This window comes from Gorilla gorilla, chromosome 15 (assembly GCF_029281585.2).
Source record: "Gorilla gorilla gorilla isolate KB3781 chromosome 15, NHGRI_mGorGor1-v2.1_pri, whole genome shotgun sequence".
Lineage (NCBI taxonomy): Eukaryota > Metazoa > Chordata > Mammalia > Primates > Hominidae > Gorilla > Gorilla gorilla.
In genome coordinates, this window is record NC_073239.2 from 70,720,395 (window position 1) to 70,743,062 (window position 22,668).

General features: G+C 39.0%; 1 long non-coding RNA gene across 3 annotated transcripts in view; it reads right to left on the reverse strand.

Annotated features, from left to right (window-relative positions):
* The window catches only part of LOC129526640 (uncharacterized), a 145,996-nt gene that overhangs the window by 74,336 nt on the left and 48,992 nt on the right, over positions 1-22,668 (reverse strand). For 2 of the 3 annotated variants that reach the window (XR_008671346.2, XR_008671347.2), the window contains exons 3-4: positions 20,649-20,722; positions 14,190-14,332 (exon numbers count right to left, since the gene is read on the reverse strand). This is a non-coding gene — a long non-coding RNA (uncharacterized lncRNA). The remainder of the gene's footprint in view (positions 1-14,189; positions 14,333-20,648; positions 20,723-22,668) is intronic. The other variant, XR_008671348.2, reaches the window with a different exon arrangement.

The following is a 22,668-nucleotide window of genomic DNA, read 5'->3' on the forward strand; positions in this document are numbered from 1 at the left end:
TAACAGTTGAAAGTAACTGAATATGGAGATTTGCCCAACTTATGTATTCTAAGAAACAAAGTTATTTCTAGAAAACAAGTTATTGGGGGAAAAGTTTTTTCTGTATTGTATTTCTTTTGTGCACAAAAAGGTTAGTAATATTATTGAACATGACACTTCTGTATATTTTCGTACATCAGCTTTAGGACGTGCAGACAGAACCAGAGATCTTTTTTAAGTTTGACAGACCCAGGGACTGATGACAAATTCATCTCTGCTTCTGCTTTATTTGACTGCCAAGAGATTTCTGGGTGTCACACAGCTAACTTAGTGAATCTGATTGAAGAAATATTTATAGAATGAAACAATCAGTCGAGAAAAGGATCATGTAATTATCACTGACAATGAAACAAACATGGTGAAAGCCATGAGTGATTTATGAAGGAATCCCAAGTGTATGATGTTGTGTTCTCACCCTTTATTTGTGTCCTCAAAAAAGTAATTATAGTACAGTATAATGTAACAGAATTACAGGTGGTCAGCAGAAGGAGAATGGGCAGATTTGATCGATTCTCTTCAGCCAAAGACTAACTCTGTGATATCAAGAGAGTTTAAAACTGTCTTGCCATTATTTTCACAAGCTATTCAAGCAAAATGAAATAGCAGCCAATACTTAGTTTTAAAAGCCCCTTGAGCAAAAGAAAGCCTTAATCATTTACTTTGCAGATAACCATGACTTTTAACTGATGTTTGCGTGTGGAGATTTTTGTTTGCTGCAACCTGCTGAAGGAGGAAGCAAATTTAAACTCCTTGAGGCAGCAATTATTTCTTACAGTACATTCCCATAATTTTATTACAGGGAAGATGGTGGAATAAGCATGCATGAGATGTAAATGGAAACTCAGCTGTTATTTCATCACCTCGAAAGCCATTCACTGTCGCCCACTGCCATCTCTAGACTCATGGCTTAAATACAAGTTTCTGAAGTGATTTTTGTGAAACAGCAATAGCATGCTGTTTCGTTTTCTATTGCTGCATAACAAACCATCCCAAAATTTAGCAATGTAAAACAATCAGTATATGATGCTGATAGATGCTGTCAGTCAGAAATTTGGGCAGGGCCCAGAAGTAATGGTTTGTCTATGCTCTACAAAGCCTGGGGACAGAGCTGGAAAGGCTCAAAGAATGAGGGTAACAACAGCTTGGGGCTGGAATCACTTTGAGGCGTCTTCATTCACATGTCTGGCAGCTAATGCCTGCTGTCATATGGTATCTCACCAGGGCTGCTAGCTATAAAAGTAGACACAGTCTGTCTGCGGGGTTTTCTCCCTGTGGGCTGGTTTGTGCATCGTCACAGCGTGGTAGCTAGATTCCAAGCACATGAGTTCTGAAAGAACAAGATGACAGTATTTAACATTTGGAATTTATACAGCTTCACTTCCACCATATTTTATTGGTCGGAGGAGTCAAAAAACCCCACCCAGTTCCAAATTCCAAGGAGACAAATTATAGGTTTTACTCCTTGATGGAAGAAGAGCAAGCTTCAAGAAAAAATGTATGGCATAAAAAATATTATTCTAGTGTATTAGCTTGTTCTCACATTGCTATAAAGTACTCAAGACTAGGTAATTTATAAAGAAAAAAGAAGTTTTAATTGATTCACAGTTCCAGAGGCTGTACAGGAACATGGCTGGGGAGGCCTCAGGAAAGTTACAATCATGGTGGAAGTCAAAGAGGAAGGAATCATGTCTCACATGGCCAGAGAAGGAGGAAGAGAGCAAAGGCGGAGGTACTACACACTTTTAAACAACCAGATCTCATGAGAAGTCACTCACTGTAAGGAGAAGAGCAAGGGGGAAATTCACCCCCTTGATCCAATCACCTCCCTCCGTGCCCCTTCTCTGACACTGGGGATTACAATTCTACATGAGATTTGGGCAGGAACATAAATCCAACACATATTATGTGGCTATCTTTAGAAAATGCACTCTGCCACACATGTTAAAATAATAAAAACAAAGAAAACAAGTGACAACGATAATTTCAGTTCTGCTTCTGAAAATATTTGGTATATTTTTTGAGAAGTATACAAAACTTCATATTATAGGGTTGTTGCAATGAAATTACATCATCATTGACCAGTTTCATGAGGGGGATTATAAAAATAAGTACAAGTAAAATTAAATAGAAATATAGAATTTAAATTATAATTCAAGGCATCCATAGAAGAGGTTATAGACATAATTATCTTAAAGTTGAAAGGGACTCTTAACCTTAAAAATTCCATCATTTCATTTCATAGAATTCCTTTAACAATCTCCAATGACAAAAAATTTACTACCTCCTAGAACAGTCCATCCCATCAAGAGCAATACTGGGTAGCTGTCACATGCTAGTGTAGGGGTAATAATAAGAGGCTTGTAGAAAAGATATAATGTAGATTTATCTTTCAGAATGAATAGAATTTAGATAATTGAAAAGGAGAGAAAGATCATTAGCAGGGGAATTCTAAAGTGGACGTACAAATTTAAGAAGTAAAAGAGCTATTTGGGCACAAGGAGAAGTTAATTGTTTAATTGTAATAGAAACATTTTGAGAAAAATCTGGAAGATAAGGCAACAAGTTGAGATCTAACTGGGGAAGACTTAATGCACTTTGTATTCTGTCCGATAAATAAGTTTCTGTAGTTTTTGAGCATCAGAGTAATAAAATTAAGATAATTTTAGGAAGACTAATCTGAGAGGAGGGATTAAAGTGAAACGAAGTGGAGGCAGGAAGACCTCCTATGTTTATCCAGGTATGCAGTGTAAAAAACCACACAGAGCCAGACATGACACTGATACAGCAAGTCACCATTTTCTACATTTTATCCTACTGCAGACTGCATGCAAATTTATAATCTCCCAGCCACCCTCTTCTTTCAAGCATATTACTGTTCTTAGATATTAAAACTCAGCAGCAAAGTGTTGGTAAAGTTTGGCCTGAACACAATATTTTAACTTAGGAAGTACTGTGACATCCTTTCAAATCAAATTTCCTCTTGGTCTTGAGTCAAGAAATATGGAAATTAACCCAGAAATTCCACTTCTAGGTATATATGCCAGGGAAACACTCACATATGAACACAAGATGTGGATAAGAATGTTGGCGTGGCTGGGCGCTGTGGCTTACGCCTGTAATCCCAGCACTTTGGGAGGCTGAGGCAGGTGGATCACCTGAGGTTGGGAGTTCAAGACCAGCCTGACCAACATAGAGAAATCCCCGTCTCTACTAAAAATACAAAATTAGCCGAGCGTGGTGGCACATGCCTGTAATCCCAGCTACTTGGGAAGCTGAGTAAGAGAATTGCTTGAGCCAGGAGGTAGAGGTTGCAGTGAGCTGAGATCACACCATTGCACTCCAGCCTGAGCAACATGAGCAAAACTCTGTCTCAAAAAAAAAAAAAAAAAAAAGAGAATGCTTGTGACGGCCAGGTGTAGTGGCTCACACCTGTAATCCCAGCACTTTGGGAGGCCAAGGCAGGTGGATCACCTGACGTCAAGAGTTCTCCTGGTCAACATGGTGAAACTCCGTCTCTACTAAAAATACAAAAAAAATTAGCTGGGTGTGGTGGTGTGGGCCTGTAGTCCCAGCTACTTGGAGAGGCTGAGGCAGGAGAATCTCTTGAACCCAGGAGGCAGAGGTTGCAGTTAGCTAAGATTGCACCACTGCACTCCAGCCTGGGCTACAGAGGGACACTCTATCTCAAGAAAAGAAAAAAGAATGTTTGTGGCAACAACTTTGTAATTTTGAAAAAGTGGAAACAGCATAAATGCCCATCAACAGGAGAATGGATAAACTGTGGTATATGTATACAATTGAATACTATACAGTTATAGAAGGAACAAACAGGATCTACATAATTCAACATAGGTAAACCTCATAAACAAAAGATTGATTAAAAATTATATTGCAAGTGGACAAAGCAGTATGATAATATTTGTAGCAAATTTTCAAACATACAATGAAATACTATATAGCACTTAAGGATGAATATATGTACTAAAAATATAAAGAAATGCACAGGAACACCAAATACCAAATGTATGACAGAGATTACTCAGGAAGCAAGGATAGACATGTGCAAGTAATGACTGTGACTGGGGAAAGAAACACAGAGGAATTCAACTGTACTGTGATCCTACTTTATTTCTGAAACTGAGCATTAAATATATTGTTTTGTTTTAGAATTCTTTATACATTTTATAAGTCTGAAATATTGCATGTGGATTTTTTTAAAGAGATGTGTAAATTACACCCTGCCGATTTCCCAAACCATATTCAAGCAGGGCAACTCTTCATCCCTTTGCAAGCCATATGGCAAAACTGGAGGGATTACAAAATCTCTGCAGAGATGGAGCTTGCAATGGCTCCATGGTGATAATGTCATTTAGAACCAAAGGTCTGGAGCTGAGGAATCAATCAGGATGAGGGCAGGCAAAAAAGAACAGGACATTTTTCCCACCCTTGGCAATATGAACTGAGGCCAAATAGGGGAGCAGTAGTGTTGTTGCTCCACCAAACAACTATGACTGTCCTCAGCTGTCCAATGAACAGCAGGCTTGTCCTGTCTCATTTGCAGCATGTCTTGGGTGCTCAAATACAGACTGGGAGGACTGAGTTTAGTTCTTGGTATTTAAGAGGACTCCTAAAAGTAATAATAGACAAAGACTTTCATCCTCACTCCCACCAACTCCTCCCAATCAGAATTAAAAAAAAAAACAACACAGATCTGACTCCCTGCTTAAACCCCCTTTTATATTCCCATTAGTTTACAATCGAGGCCAAATTCCATAGACTAACATTCATGCTATACAAGGAGGCCCTACTACTATGACCTTTACTACTTCTCCCTTCCCACACCCCAGACACACTAGACTATTGACAATGCCATGCACCATTTGAAATCAGGAATCGTAAGTCTTCTGGCTTCTTTTTCCAGATTGCTTTAGCCATTCTGCATTTCCGTATGAATTTTAGAATCAGCTTGTTAATAGGCAAACAAGGTGGTGATATTTTGATAGAAATTACATGTGCTCTGTAGGTCAACTTGGAGAGTATTGACATCTTAAAAATATTGTCTTCCAATCCACTAACATGGGATGTCTCCATTTATTTAGCTCTTCTTTTATTTTTTTCAATGATATTTTATTGTTTTCTGTGTATCAGTTGAGGTTCTTTTGTTAAACATATTTACTTAATATTTTATTTTTGACACTACTGTAAATGAAATATTTATTAATTTTATTATATTATTTCTAGTGTGTAGAAATACAACTGATTGTGTATATTAATCTTGTATCCTAAAATCTTGCTGAATTAATTAATTCTATTATTTGTGTGTGTGTGTGCATGTTCCTTAGGATTTTTTACATACAAGATTATGTCATCTGCCAATAGTTTTACTTCTTTCCAGTCTAGATGCCAATTATTTCTAATGATATTTAAATAATAAAAAATAATATTTATATGTACTCATAATAGTGACCAATTCTTATGCTCTTCCATAGTTTTGTAGATCCATATTTTGATCCATCATTTCCTTCTGCCTGAAGGACTTCCTTTAACATTTTTTTTTGTAGTGCAGGTCTTGCTGATGATCAATTCCTTCAGTTTTTGTACATCTTAGTCTATTTAGTCTATTTCACCTTCATTTTTGAAATATCTTTTCACTCGCTATAGAATTCTAGGTTAATAGCTTTCTTCTTTCAGTATCATAAAGACATTGCTCAATTACTTCTTGATTGCATTGTTTCCAAAGGAAATCTGCTGTCATCCTTATCTATGTTTCTCTGTATGTAAGGTGTTTTTTCCCCTTCTGGCTATGTTTAACATTTTCTTGTTATCACTAGTATTGAGCAATTAATTTATAATATGCCTTGATAAAGTTTTCTTTATGTTGTTGTGTTTGGGATTGTTTGAGCTCCTTAGATCGGAGGGGTTTTAGTGTTTTAGTTTTCATCAAATTTGGGAAAGTTTTGGTCATTTTTTCTTCAAATGTTTTTAGTCTACTTTTCTTAAAATAAGGTACAGTTATTTGATCTGAATCACCTAACAGACAGAAGATTGGCAAAAGACTCTACTTATCTAGAACCTACTCCAGATGCTACACCTAAATGAGCCATGTGATTGTGTAAGTCATATAACTTCTTTAAAACTTCAGGGGTTTTTTCACTTCTAAAATGATGTGTCTAGCTAACATTAATGAGCCTTACACCTCTTACATTAAAACCACCATGGGTTATGTTGTGAAACTCCTGAAACAGCAACATAGCAGTGGGGATAGGAATAAAGTCACTTTTTTGAAAAAGTGATGAAAGTTTGGAATAATCCCTGTGCAGAAAGGGAGAGTGAGCTGATCAGGGATATGTAAAAGATACACTTGAGTTGCTTAGGAACCAGCTGAGAATAAGATTCATGGGTATCCACTTTATGAAGATGTAGCTTTTCTCCAATTGCTCTCAGAAAATACTTAACTTATATGTTATGTCTACTATGTTCCAGTGGCTGGAGAGCCAATATTAGTTGAGGGAATGAACAAATGAAGAAAAGATCATCAGATGAGAGTGAAGGCTTGTACTAATTACCTCTAAAGTTTCTTTCAACCACAGAGTCTGCATTCTTGTGGAGCAAAAGAATGGATGTGCAAGGGTTATGAGAACAGAGAATAACGAGAAATTGATTTTACATCAGAAGAATCAAGGCAGCTTGATGAAGACAGGAGCTGAGGCTTGATGTGTGCATGCCATTTGATGGATTAGTCTTACTGTGTATATCACAATCAACAATCAAAAAATAATCCCAGAAGCTTGGTACTCAACTCCAGAAATCTGAACACTTATGTGAAGGTATTATCTTTACTGTAGGTTTTCTTAAATTGCTGGAGCTGAAGGTTTCACATAATTCTTCAAGCATAACTTTCTGGAACTCCTGTTTAGACACATAAATTTCTCTTCTAAATCTTCCATTCACAGTAACTACAAAAAAAAACTCTCCATCTTGCCTCAGTACACTCCTCTCTACATGCCATCATTCTCTAGCCCTGCCTTCTCACACAGTTCCAGACAGAAATGGCTAGCACAGCTTCCACTCCCACCCTCCAGATGAGCAGACCCTGCCTGGTCCTCCCTTTCCCCATGCAAGGGAATTGCACAGAGCTCTCTAGGAAGTGTGAGTCATTTCTCACTCTGATCATTTTTCTCTGAAATATTCTTGTGAATAATTCTGCTGAAAAAAACTCCTCTCCTTTGCAATGTAGTAAAAATACTTGAAGGGTCAAATAAATGCAGTAGCTTAAAAATTAAGTTAAATATATAGATTGTTAAAAGTATACCTAATCAGCCAGGTGTGGTGGCTCATGCCTATAATCCCAGCACTTTGGGAGGCCAAGGTGGGCAGATCATGAGGTCAGGAGTTTGAGAGCAGCCTGGCCAACATAGTGAAACCCCCATCTCTACTAAAAATACAAAAAATCAGCTGGGCCTGGTGGTGAGCACCTGTAATCCCAGCTAATTGGGAGGCTGAGGCAGGAGAATCGCTTGCACCTGTGAGGCAGAGGCAGGAGAATTGCTTGAACCTGTGAGGCAGACGTTTCAGTGAGCTGAGATCATGCCATTGCACTCCAGCCCGGGCGACAGTGCAAGACTGTCTCAAAAAAAAAAAAAAAAAAAAAAAAGAAGTATACATAATCTATTGATGATTTGATAAAGGGGATGGGTTGGATAGAGACTACTGTAATTTTCCCCCTTGCCACTGGCTATGAGTCCTGTTTTCACTAAATTAGGTCAGCAGATAGATTGCCTACTATTCTAAATATGATGTCTGTGTTTTATACCACATCATCATAGACATTAAGTATCACCCTTTTTCTTTCTCCTTAAACATTTGTGTGTATAGCAGACTTCTCTGAACATTTGAAAATTAAGAAAGGAGATACATCACAGATAATTTAACATTTAATATGCAGCTTCAGTGTTCTTAAAAGTCCCTTGGCTATTTCTAACAACTCAACACAGATCTCTTTAGAAGGCAGGAGGAGTACCCCAAAGTGAAAAGAGATTGGAAGAGGAAAGATTTTAAAGAGTCATGGATATATAGTCATTAGACTGGAAAACCCTAATGGCTATGAGTCTTTTAAGAAAGAAGCAAGATGCAAGAAAACAAGAAGCAAGATGAAAATTGACCTTACACTGAAGATCTTCAACCAAATTAACTGCTTGTCCTTTTTTATCTTATAACATTCAAAATGTTCAGAGAAAAATATAATGGGGACTTGCGGATATTTCTTTCAACTATAATGTGATATTGTGAAATAGACGTTTGGTCTTTGACCCCATTTCCTTCTATATGACTCCTAAATTTCTTAGAATCTCCAAAGTGATGTCTGTTTGCTTGCTAACAATTGACTGATGGGTGGCAACCCCTAGGTAGCTTCAAGATTGTAACTCCTAGGGCTGGTCACCACAAATACCAAGGCAGGATTCAAAGGTTGGGACTTTCAGCCCCACCCTTCCCAACATCCAAGCAGCAGAGAGGGGCTGAAGGTTAAGTTGATCACCAATGTCTAATGATTTAATCAATCATGCCGACATAATGAAGCTTCCATAAAAACCTAAAATGACTGGTTCAAGAAGCTTCCAGATAGCCAAACACATGGAGGTTCCTGGAGGGTGGCATGCCCAGGGAAGGCTGGGAAGCTCCATTCTTCTTCCCCCCCATACCTTGCACTATAGATCTCTTCATCTGTATTCTTTGTGGTATCCTTTATAATAAACCAGTAAATCTAAGTAAGTTTGCCTGGGTTCTGTGAGCAGCTTTAGTAAATTAATCAAACCCAGAGCAGGGGCCATAGGAGCCGCAGCTTGGAGCTGGTCAGTTAGAAGTTCCAGAGTTCTAGACTTGGGACTGGTGACTCAGGAGGCAGTCTTGGAGACTGAGTCCTCAACCTGTGGTATCTGACACCATCTCTAGGTAGACAGTGTTGGAACTGAATTACAGGACACCCCCCTGGTGACTGCTGCAGAACTGATTGTTTGCTTGATGTGTGGGAATAACACCCCACACACATTTGGTCATGAAAGTGTTCTGTGATGACTGGAGTTGTGTTGAGGGAGAGAAGAGGAAAAAGCACTCTGAGTGAGTGTGATTCTCCACTCACAATTTCGTATGTCTAAATCCATTGTTTTCAGTAGAATTTCAGTGTGAAATTTGTCATCAGCTTTCACACTGCTTTAGGAAACATAATGCAAAAGCAGAGAAATAGAAAGTACCTCAAAAATGTGCACTAAATTTCAAAGGCACTTAGATTTTAATACATATCTGTCTAGTTTTTACTAGAAGAGATATATCAGTCTAGTTTTCACTAGTTTTATTTTCCTTCCAATCTCTCTGAATAAGTATTTCCACATACATAGACTTATATCTGATATTGCTATGTTGTATTATAAGTGTATAGATCAATTGCTATTTCAAATAATCCTCATAAGACCCATGGAGCTAAAGAAGAAAGGAGAGTGGTGGTTCCTATTTTACGATTAGGGAAACTAAAGCAGAGAGGGGTTAAATGCCTTCCTTACCACAAGGTCACAGAGAGAATGTGTGCCATGGTGGGAGAAGGAAGGGGCCGTTCCTTCATCGCATACTGTTTTATATGTTAACCATCATGCGCATACTAAGTCAATGGATGCTGGCACTTTACATAAATATATGATGATGCAGTGCTATATGCAATAAAATCTGAGGCAAGAAATGTGGAAGCAATTCAAGAAAACAGATCTCACATTTTTGCCTTTGTCAGAGTCAGAATCTGACATGCTCTGATTAAAATTCAACATCTGCAGGCATTTAAAATTAAAATATACAGGTATTCATGTTTTCCTCCTTCCACAATGTTTTATTGCTGCTTTTTTCATCTTTAATATTAAAAACATTACATTATTTTATTTCATATGTCAAATTCCTTGTCTCTGTATATTACATGTTGCCCTTTTACCCCTGAGCTCTGGTTCAAATCCAGCTCTTAGCTGAGGAAATAAAAAACATCTGAAAATATTTAGTAGACTCATCTCAAGGACTAATGGACTACAGTTTACATTAACTTGACAAACACAACAAACAAACAGATTTTCCACAAATTAAAAATGTTTACATGAAAACATTCAGGAACGAAGAGTATGTAAGGACCTCTCAGACAGACCTGAGGCTGTGCTTTTATTTCACAGAGAATTTGCAATAAAATTGAGAAAATCTGGGCTGCACCTGTCCCACCCAAAGCAGGTGAAAAGTGAGGGACCTGGATTGTAGAAATCCTCCTCTGCCATTTTGTGGTGTGGAAGACTGAAGTTTGGAAGGGCTCAGGGGATGGGAAGATAAGAGAAAGCAGCCGTAAAATAAATCGTCAGCTGTATCACATTACTTTTTTGTTCATGCGAAAATTATTTATTGAGGCATGCACTGCATTAAAACACTTTGCCAGGTACTATTTCATTGGCGCCTTCCAGTAAGTCAGAAAAGTAAAAGTAAACCTGGTTTGAAGACAAATCAAAGAAAAAGCCTGTTCAATGCTCTTGAACTTTTGTAAACATGTTCATATCCATCCATGATTTAAAAACAAGGAGACAATAGGCCATTTAATGTTAAATCTGCCACCTTCCCCAGGAGTTGGTGATCAAGTGCCTTCAATGGCAAGGGGATGAATGAGTAGGCAGTGATGAGTTGTGGAAGACCGAAGAGGATATGCCCAGTATAAAGGCATTTTGATTTTTAAAAGTTGTAAATGCTGTGTAATTCAAAGAAAGTATATGTGCAGGTCACCAGTGTGGAATCCCTGCCCTACAGCTGCTCTCAAAGTCCATTTGACCCCAACATCACCCTTTCAAAGGGTCCAGTCTCTGTCTCTTCCCCTACCCCGTCTCCTCCCTCTCCTGTAGCCTCTTCTTCAGGAAGCATCTGGTCTAAACAATTGCAACTACAAATAAAAGAGGTGACCCAAATCTCAAGTAGAAATGCAGGGGACACCAAAGTCCCTTGGGGAATCTTAAAATGCATATTCCCAGGCCTCACTCCCAGAGATTCTAATACTGAATATTTAGCACAGGGCCTGAGAATATGCATTTTAAAGGCTTGTTTGATGATGCTGATGCAGGTAGCTCAAGGACCACACTCTGGGGGAAACTTTATGCTGTGCTGTGGAACTGACTATCTGTTCTCAATAGATGTATCAAGGTGATGTGGAGAGACCAACACAGTGCAAACACTCGTCCCCCATCATTGCTGCCTTTCCTCTGCCTTTAGGGCCTGCAATCTAACAAGGTTTCATCAAGGACTAGAATTCTTATTGACAGAGGATCTGGTATGGCTGGAGAGAAAACAGCATTTCAGGTGAGGCAGAGCAGTAACAAATGGTAACAAGCTACATTCCAGCTTAAGTTTCTCTGAGCTGACAACTCACACCCTCCCTCAAATCCACTCTTACCAGCACATTCTAGAGTTAAATGACTCCACTGGCAGAAAGTCCTGCCTCCCAGCTCACCTGCATAGTGCATACTTGAAATTTGGAGCCATTTTTTGTTGTTTTTAATTCTGCACTCAACAGCAACAGGAACATCAAACACCATCCTCAGATAGTTGAGAACCATTTATGCAGTGTTAAGTAACACACTCAGAAAGGCCATGGTAAGGGAAATGCTAAGTTCAAGTATGCTCTGAATCAAGATTTTGCATGAATTCTTCCATGGTTTGAATTCCTATTTATAATAACAGTTTGGAAGGTCTTCCATAGGTCCTTTCAGCTTTCAGTAGTACAACTTGGAAATAGTTTATTCTCTCATAACTCATATGGGAAGTGTCTGCCAAGCCTCAAACAGTCTTTTTTTTCCCCGACAAATACTTCAAGACAGGGCTGCACTCAAGCATTCAAATTTGGTAGCATTAACTCTAGTAACATAACTCTGACATTCCACTTAAGGAAGGGGAGAAAAATCATAAAACCCTTCTGCTTCACTTAATTTAATGTTTGACAAGTCCCTTAAAGAATAACTGGGATATTCTCACCAAATGCTTTAAGTCCTGTTTTTACCACATCTGTCCCTGGAGTTTGTTCATGGACATCTTATGATATAATAAATCCTTCTTTCCTGACACCCAGCCCCCAAACAAGGAATGTGTTAGACAGACGGTATTAATCACTGGGTGGCAATCTGATTTCGAGGCAGATATCATGTGACAGGAGAATGGCATGGTTCATTTTGCATTGTCTTCACCATAAGATGCCTTTTAGTCAAAGCTGGTCAGGTGAGAACAAATATTTTTCTCTATTTAAGAATTTAATGGTATCAGCCCAAATTCAGTTCATGAACTCAACTTAGTCACATGTGATTGTGGCTAGACATCAAATCCAGCAACAGAGGCTGGATTTCTGTAGTGGAGAATAAAATGGGGATAATTGTGGTGTTTTTTTCCCTGTGGTCTTCTATGCATCCTGGTAGGCATTCCAAAATCGGAAAATTGGTATTTTTCTGATGTTGGACATTGCTATTTGAGTCAGTCACATTATGCAGATGCATTTCAGACTTTCTGTAGAGAGTTTTGTTGTTAGAAAAACTACCCTACTAAGTAGGGTCAAAGGCACTTTCTCTTGCAGAGTAGTTTTCAAGGAGAAGATAAAAGCAATTTTTATTGGTAAAAGCTAACTCACATTTAGTTAACCAACAAGCCAACCGGAAATCATTTATTGAGCCTCTATTATTGCTATTATACTGTAACTCTATATTTATAACAGTATAACAATACAATAGGACCAATCCTTACTTTCCAGAACTACAAAATCTGGGTAAAACAGACAAGACTTACTTAGGGTGAGGGAACAATGATAACTCCCATATTCAGCCCTGTGTATGCTTGGTCCATGATAGATATTTAATCATTTCTTATATATACAATAATTGACTGCTAAACTTTAAGGTACAAATAATAAATTCTGGTCATCAGACAAGAGATAGTGTGAGGTTTTCTCAAGCTTCTTTGACCATGGAACCCAGCTTTCAGGAAGCTCTTCAGGTAATCATGTTCCATAGAACTTGCTTTGGGAACTTTGGCTCAAATGCACATGGGAGAGGTGGAATTCCTACTATATGAATTCCAGGAAGAGGAGCAAAGAATTAAATGGATGGAAATGAGGGGAGAATCGAGGCAGAGAGAATAACAAAAACATAAGGTGAGGACAAAATTAACCTGAAGCATGGGGAGGTAAAAAATTTTTACCTTTTATAATTGAAATCATTAGAGAATTAAGTGGCTTTTACAATATTCTATATTTCTAAACAGCATCTGTTTTAGCTGAAATAGTGAAAGCCTGAGGGAGGCAAACTTGTGACAGTACAATAAACAATTGGTTTTGTATTCTTATGGAAAACTAGCAATCAGTGAAACCATGTTTAGGGTGCAGAGCACAGACCACCATGCCCAATAGTCTCATAGTTCTCTATGGAAGCTTCTGTAGAAAACAGGGATAGGGGATGGGTGGGGGGACCTGAGGAGGAACATGGGGAAGAAGGGGAAAGTCTTATTTTTTGTACTTTTTTCTAAAGTAGGAGATGCCAATACGACATTTGTGACTCTAGATGTTTTTGTTTCTTCACTGATTTTTCTATATTTTATAATGGCCTTCTAAGGGCATTATCATTTCTTACCATCTCTTTTACTTTCTTTCTTTTTTTTTTTTCCTGGCTGTTTCTTCTTCCAAATGAATCTTCAGGAAAATTCAGGTTTGCTACAGGATTTAGACAACTTTTCCTGTTCTGTCTTGAATGTGCAATTAATCAGTTGTGTGTTGAGCGAATCTCCTAAATTTCTTTATTGCAGCTTCCTCTTTTGCAATAAAGGAGGTGAACTGGAAGATGGTCTCTAAAATCTTATCCTCCCTACTAAAAGAGCTATTTTTGATATTGAGACAAGCCCTGTCAAACAAAGAAAATCCACACTCCACCTAAGCCCTGTCCCAGTGATTACCGCCACCTGGGGGCAGCCCTTTTGCTGTGTTTACGGCCTTTCCACAAAGTTCCATCACTACACTCAATCAGCCTATATTCTTCTGGTGTTTCTGCAGGTCTGTCTTTTCTACTACAATGTGAAGTGCTTGATTCAGGGGCCATATGTTCTTCATATTTTCTTACCTAGTCTTACTCCAGGAGGCAACACTCCAATGCAATATGGCCTAGTGGTTAAGAACCTGGTGATTTCAGTCTTGGCTCAGCCACTTACATGTTGTATGGCCTTTGGAAAATTGCTTATGCTCCCTTTGCCTCTGTTTCTTCACCTGTAAAGGGAGGATAAAAATAATAGCTTTTACTTTGTGATCCCATTTAACAAACACGGAGCACAAGGCACAGTGATTAAAAAAAAATAGCTTATTTTCAGTAACCAACACATACCAAATGACAAAATCTTTGAATAAAGGAATAAGTCTACCAAAAAGAAGTATGGGAATGGATTGATGGATTGGTTTTATATTTATAAAACCAATGTTATTATATATATTTACACACATACACATATATATGTTTTCCCTGCAAATTTTATATATAATATGTTAATATGTGTATATATGATTTGTATATATCAATATATTTGTATGTCTATTGTTTATATATTAATATATGTGTGTGTATATATAAATATATATAATTCATAGGCAAAACAAAGTTGAATAAGACACAAAGTTCATGCCACTATGAAAATTACAGTCTAGAAGGGAAATTAAGACACACACACGAATAAATAAAATGCTAGATAAAATCAGTACTCCATAAGAAAAAGCAAAGTGTAGCAATAGTTCAGAGGAGAGGAGAAGATAAATGATTTCTAACAGAAGGATCAGTAAAGGCTCTGTGGCTGAGCTGATATATCTTTCAACATAATAGAACTGTGTTTACACAGCATCTGTTTCATCAACTCCCTTAGAATTCTCCCTCATGATTAAAAAAATATCCTCCTTTACAATACATAGAAATGGAGACTTAGAGGGTTAAATTTGTTACTTGTTTAGGGCTAATAACTTAAATTCCAATATGTTTTGAACAACAAGGACAGGGGATGGGTATTCCCAAAGGGTGGTTTACTATTTTGTGCAACCAGAAAATTTTTGCTGCCAAGCACCAAAGGCATATTCATGAGCGTAACACCAGGAGAGCAGCCAAGGCCCCACTTGAGCTGCTTTTATTGTTTGTCTAAAGTGGATGTTTATCCAAGCAAACTGCATTGTGTTCCAAAAGGAGATTCATCATACTTGTCTTTGTGGTTACAGAGCAGGAATCAAACTGATGGGGTGATGGGTGCCTGGGCCAAAAGCAGAGATGCTCCAGATCAGAGACCCCTCCCTTTGCCTGGTCCTTTTCAAGAACAAGAAAATCTTTGGAATGAAAATGCAGTGACTGACCTTAAAGGAACCCATCCCCAGGGTTTGACTTTCAGGGAGTTTTGGACACTTGGGAAACCCAGCTCAGCCACTGGGAGCTTTCATGCAGACCACATAGAGTGCAGAACCAGTTTACATTTGTCTAACATGTAAAGTCTTCTCAAATTCTCCAGAATTAAATCACATTTGGGAAGTTTGGTTGATTCTGGAGTACACAGCCCAGATTTCCAAACCCAGCACATACATGCAAATGGAAACATGGCCAAAGCATTCCTAACTGCATCAAGGTTATTGTTAAGTAGTTTCTGAAAGTTAAATCCATACATTTCTCAAATTTGAGCCAAAATACATTCCTGTCCTTAAAAGTTCATGAGGTTATTTGAGGTGTGACTTTTCAACTAGCCATATATTTGAAATTATGATCTTGCCTTTCAGTGCCTCAAATAACACAGTAGGTTGGTTTCAAATGACCAAATCTGAGTCAAGTGCAGATTTTTTTTTTCTTACAGTATTTTATTATGCTGCCCAGGCTGGACTCAACCTCCCAGGTTCAAGATATCCTCTTGCCTCAGGCTTCAGAGTATCTGGGTCTACAGGCATGCATCACTATGCCCAGCTTAAAGTGCAAAGTTTTAAGACATTAGCCTAGTGCCAGCCCCTAAGAATATATCCAGGGTCTTCAGTGTGAATGAGCACCCTTCTTTCCTCACTGGGCCCTCATGCTATCTCACCCCAAGTTCCCTCAGGGAAATTAATTTCAAGTACCATCTCCCCAAGCTGCCCCTACAACCATTTTGACAGATGACTGTCCCATCCCTTTCCTCTTCTTCCCTGCAGTTCTGGAAAAGGATGATGTCTTTATCTCCAGAAATATTGACCTCTTTAAGTACCTGAATTGAGAATGTCTTTCCTTCTCCCTAAAGGGAGATTTGCCATAGTCCTATATTCTCTCCCTGGCAGCAACTTTTCCAGTTCTTTCTCCTTGTACCTAGAGCATATACTCATGTCTGTCTATTTTTTAAGCAGTTATAACTTTGTTATAATCCTCATTTTCATGATCTATCATTTATTGATAATATGTGCTAAGCTCTTTATGTACTATTTTACTTAATTGTCACCATGATACTATGTTAAATATTACTGTCTTTGCAGACTAACCTTCAAAGCTCACCTCCTCGGATGAGTAGTCAAATTCTACTGTCTGGTTACTTTGTGCATTCCTCTTTGTTTACTATGATCTGTTTCTGTTCTGTTCCTATCATTCTTCTAAAACCATTCCCACAAACGCCTTCAGATAAAGTTGATACATACACACAAACACACACTGTTTTATCCCTGAAGATCCTGGGAGTATTTTGCATTCCAATAACCTGTTTCTCCTTGATTGCTGCCTCGGAAATCCTGCAAGCCAAAGCCCTTCCTCCTGTACTGACTCTCTTAGGTTGTTTAGTTGCTCTAAGCATTTAGTTATCATCGAAGATGTTTGAACTGACACTCAGGCCTAAAGCACTATCTCAAGCTTCTCTCCAATTTGCTAAGACACTATTTTCCAACGTTCAGACACAAATATCTTTAATATTTCTATATTGATATCCATTTAGGAAAACATGTAAACTATCTATTGAATTCAAGTTTCCATTGCTGCTTAGGAAATATTTAGGATTTTTAAAAAGTGAGCTAATAAAAATTAAGTAAACAAGAGCAAAGATAGTATGCAGACATGGAGCAAAAATTGTAAGGGTGATATTCAAATTATAAAAACTGTTATACCGTCTTGTTCTATTGTCAAGAAGGAAGTGGCCTCCCAAATTCCTAATTATATTTCCCTTTCTCTCAGTCTTTAAATCTTTCTATTTTACCTATTGCATTCAACCTATTATATTCTCTAACTTCTCAGTATTCCAAACTTGCAACCTTGAAATTCCTCTATTTTCTTCATTTTCTATATGCAGTCTGTCTCCAAGTTTTGCCAAACATTCTGTAATCATATTTTTCTATATGTCTCTCAATTTGTAAACCCATGGGCAATATTCCAGTAAAAAAAAAAAAAAAAAAAAAGGATAGTAGAACAACTTTCTAACTTATCTTCCAGTAAAAGTTCTTCAAGAGCCATCTTAAACTACATGCCCAGTAAAAGACTCAGCAAAAATTTGTAGCCACATAGCCACTATTGCTCCATCCTCCATTTTCTTTGCCATGGAAGCTGGGAGAATGCCATTTACAGAAACGCTTGATAGCGAGGGAGAGACATTTACAGGGGTAGGCTGTCTCAAACTTCCAGTAGTCATATCAGGACAAGTCACACTGCCTTTCTTTCCCAAATGCTTGCCTTCAGCTTGTTGCCTACTCCTGCCCCATCATCACGCCTGTATCCATAATAACTTCCTTGAGTGGCCTTTCACAGCCAGCTCCTCCTCCACTATCCACTATGGTGTTTAGCCTTCTACTTCCCCTTGTCAGTTCTGCCACACCCAACCCTCTACTAACCTGTGTAATCACAACCTGTGGAGCTCCCAAGTTACTGGGTTCCACTCTTCTAAAGTTGTTCCCTCTGTCTCACACTGATTTCTCAAGCTGACATTATTTCTTTTACAGTTCTCAGATGAGGCTGCTGCTACCTGAGTCTCCTCCAATGCTCTCCACCTCCTTGTCTAGAGCTTCAAACCATAATTTGTTTCCCTAACCACTCAGCAAACTCTCCTACTGAAGTCTACCATATTCTGTTATACCATCCTCTTTACTAATTTCAGATTTCTACTATTCTCCTCACATGCTTTCATGCTCCTAAGAGGTTCCAGCACCTGTTGGAATGTTTTTCTTCACGTTATACAAGGCCACGGGCCTTGTTAACTTTAATATCCAGCACCATGTACTTTTCTCACCCTTCTTAATTTCATCTCTCTATCACTTGACATAGCTGACTCTAATCCAGTCCTTGAATCCAAGTCCTCCTTTGCTTTTGTGATACTCATCATTCCTATCCTTCCTTTTTCATGCTGACCACTTCTTTTTGCTCTCCTTTTCTAGTTCTTTCTGCTCTGTTCCCTAAATTCATGTGTACTCCAGGATTCTGTCTTCGTTTCCTTTTTTTTTTGTCTTTACAATTTAGAAATAACTATTCTAATAAATCTAACCATTAATTCTACACTAACTCTGTAGTTCTGACACTTTGTCAAGACTTGGTGGCCAGTTCCACCTACATGTGTTTTTGGCATCTCAATATGTCATCAATTCCTCTTATTTCTGTTACTGGCAAAAACATTTTTCCAGTCATCCAAGTTAAAAACCTGACAATCATTACCGCATGCCCCTTTTCAATCCCGGGCCAAATCTATCCGTGCCTGCTAATTTTTTGTTCCTGTTTTACCTTTTCAACTGGTCTCATTCTTTTTATTTGTGTCCTTAAAATGTGAATACCAAGTAACTGGCAAGATGGCCAAATAGGAACAGCTCCAGTCTGCAGCTCCCAGTGAGATCAGCGCAGAAGGCAGGTGATTTCTGCATTTCCAACTGAGGTACGCAGTTCAGCTCATTGGGACTGGTTAGACAGTGGGCACAGCCCACAGAAGGTGAACTGAAGCAGGGTGGGGCATCACCTCACCTGAGGAAGTATAAGAGGTCAGGGAACTCCCTCCCTTAGCCAAGGAAGCCGTGAGGGACTGTACCATGAGGAACGGTGCACTCTGGCTCAGATACTACACTTTTCCCACAGTCTTTGCAGTCCGTGAACCAGGAGATTCCCTCAGGTGCCTACGCCACCAGGGCCCTGGGTTTCAATCACAAAACTGGGCGGCCATTTGGGCAGACATTGGGGTAGCTACAGGAGTTATTTTTTTGTTTCATATTCCAGTGGCACCTGGAATGCCAGCAAGACAGAACCATTCACTCCCCTGGAAAGGGGACTGAAGTCAAGGAGCCAAGTGGTCTAGCTCAGCAAATCCCACTCCCATGGAGCCCAGCAAGCTAAGATTTACTGGCTTGAAATTCTTGCTGCCAGCATAGCAGTCTGAAGTCAACCTGGGATGCTTGAGCTTGGTGCGGGGAGGGGTATCCGCCATTACTGAGGCTTGAGTAGGCAGTTTTCCCCTCACAGTGTAAACAAAGCCACAGGGATGTTTCAACTGGGCAGAGCCCACCGCAGCTTGGCAAAGCTGCTGTAGCCAGACTGCCTCTCTAGATATCTCTTCTCTGGGCAGGGCATCTCTGAAAGAAAGGCAGAAGCCCCACTCAGGGGCTTATAAATAAAACTCCCATCTCCCTGGGACAGAGCACCTGGGGGAAGAGGTGGCTGTGGGTGCAGCTTCAGCAGACTTAAACATTCCCACCTGCTCTGCTAAGGGACAGACTGCCTCCTCAAGTGGGTCCCTGACCCTTGTGCCTCCTTACTGGGAGACATCTCCCAGCAGAGGTCTATAGACACCTCATAAGGCAGACCTCTGGCTGGCATCTGGTGGGTGCCCCTCTGAGACGAAGCTTCCAGAGACAGGAACAGACAGCAATCTTTCCTGTTCTGCAGCCTCCGCTGGTAATACCCAGGCAAATGGGGTCTTGAGTGGACCTCCAGGAAACTCCAACAGACCTGCAGCAGAAGGGCCTGACTGTTAGAAGGAAAACTAACAAACAGATAGGAAAAGCATAGACATCAACAAAAAGGACAGCCACACAAAAACCCCATCCAAAGGTCACTAACATCAAAGACCAAAGGTAGATAAATCCAAAAAGATGAGGAAAAACCCATGCACAAAGTCTGAAAATTCCAAAAACCAGAATGCCTCTTCTCCTCCAAAGGATCACAACTCCTTGACAGCAAGGGAACGAAACTGGACAGAGAATGAATTTGACAAGTTGACAGAAGTAGGCTTCAGAAGGTGGGTAATAAATTCCTCTGAGCTAAAGGAGCATGTTCTAACCCAATGCAAGGAAGCTAAGAACCTTGAAAAAAAGTTAGAGAAATTGCTAACTAGAATAACCAGTGTAGAGAAGGATGTAAGTGACCTGACGGAGTTCAAAAACACAGCACAAGAACTTTATGAAGCATACACAAGTATCAATAGCTGAATCTATCAAGCAGAAGAAAGGATATCAGAGATTGAAGATCAACTTAACGAAATAAAGAATGAAGACAAGATTAGAGAAAAAAGAATGAGAAGGAATGAACAAAACCTCCAAGAAATATGTGACCATGTGAAAAAATAAAACCTACATTTGATTGGTGTACCTGAAAGTGATGGGGAGAATGGAACCAAGCTGGAAAACACTCTTCAGGATATTATCCAGGAGAACTTCCCCAACCTGGAAAGACAGGCCAACATTCAAATTCAGGAAATACAGAGAACACCACAAAGATACTCCTTGAGAAGAGCAACCCCAAGACACATAATCATCAGATTCACCAAGGCTGAAATGAAGGAAAAAATGTTAAGGGCAGCCAGAGAGAAAGATTGGGCTACCCACAAAGGGAAGCCTATCAGACTAACAGCGGATCTCTCTGCAGGAACCCTACAAGCCAGAAGAGAGTGGGGGCCTATAGTCAACATTTTAAGGAAAAGAATTTTCAACCTAGAATTTCATATCCAGCCAAACTAAGCTTCATAAGTGAAGGAGAAATAAAATCCTTTACAGACAAGCAAATGCTGAGAGATTTCATCACCACCAGACCTGCCTTACAAGAGCTCCTGAAGGAAGCACTAAATATGGAAAGGAAAAAACAGTACCAGCCACTGCAAAAACATACCAAACTGTAAAGACCATCAACACTATGAAGAAACTGCAACAACTAATGGGCAAAATAACCAGCTAGCATCATAATGACAGGATCAAATTCACACATAACAATATAAACCTTAAATGTAAACAGGCTAAATGCCCCAATTAAAAGACACAGGACTGGCAAATTGGATAAAAGATCAAGCCCCAATGGTATGCTGTATTCAGGAGACCCATCTCACGTGCAAAGACACACATAGGCTCTAAATAAAGGGAAGGAGGAATATTTACCAAGCAAATGAAAAGCAAAAAAAAAAAAAAAGGAGGGTTTGCAATCCTAGTCTCTGATAAAACAGACTTTAAACCAACAAATCAAAAAAGACAAAGAAGGGCATTACATAATGATAAAAGGATCAATGCAACAAGAAGAGCTAACTATCCTAAATATATATGCACCCAATACAAGAGCACCCAGATTCATAAAGCAAGTTCTTAGAGACCTACAAAGAGACTTAAACTCCCACACAATAATAGTGGGAGACTTTAACACCCCACTGTCAATATTAGACAGATCAACGAGACAGAAAACTAACAAGTATACCCAGTACATGAACTCGGCTCTGGACCGAGCGGATCTAATAGGCATCTACAGAACTCTCCACCCCAAATCAGCAGAATATACGTTCTTCTCAGCACCACATCACACTTATTCTAAAATTGACCACATAATTGAAAGTAATAAAACACTCCTCATCACAAGCAAAAGAATGGAAATAATAACAAACAGTCTCTCAGAACACAGTGCAATCAAATTAGAACTCAGGATTAAGAAACTCACTCAAAACCACACAACTACATGGAAACTGAACAACCTGCTCCTGAATGACTACTGGGTAAATAACGAAATGAAGGCAGAAGTAAATAAGTTATTTGAAACCAATGAGAACAAAGACACAACATACTAAAATCTCTGGGATACAGCTAAAGTAGTGGTTAGAGGAAAATTTATAGCACTAAACACCCACAAGGGAAAGGGGGAAAGATCTAAAATCACCACCCTAACATCACAATTAAAAGAACTAGAGGAGCAAGAGCAAACAAATTCAAAAGCTAGGAGAAGACAAGAAATAACCAAGATCAGAGCAGAACTGAAGAAGATAGGGATATGAAAAACTCTTCAAAAAATTAGTGAATACAGGAGCTGGTTTTTTGAAAATATTAACTAAATAGATAGACCACTAGCCAGTCTAATAAAGAAGAAAAGAGAGAAGAATCAAATAGACACAATAAAAAATGATAAAGGGAATGTCACCGCTGATCCCACAGAAATACAAACTACCATCAGAGAATACTATAAACACCTCTATGCAAATAAACTAGAAAATCTAGAAGAAATGGATAAATTCCTGGACACATACACCCTCCCAAGACTAAACCAGGGAGAAGTCGAATCCCTCAATAGAGCAATAACAAGTTTTGAAATTGAGGCAGTAATTAATAGCCTACCAACCAAGAATAGCCTAGGACCAGAC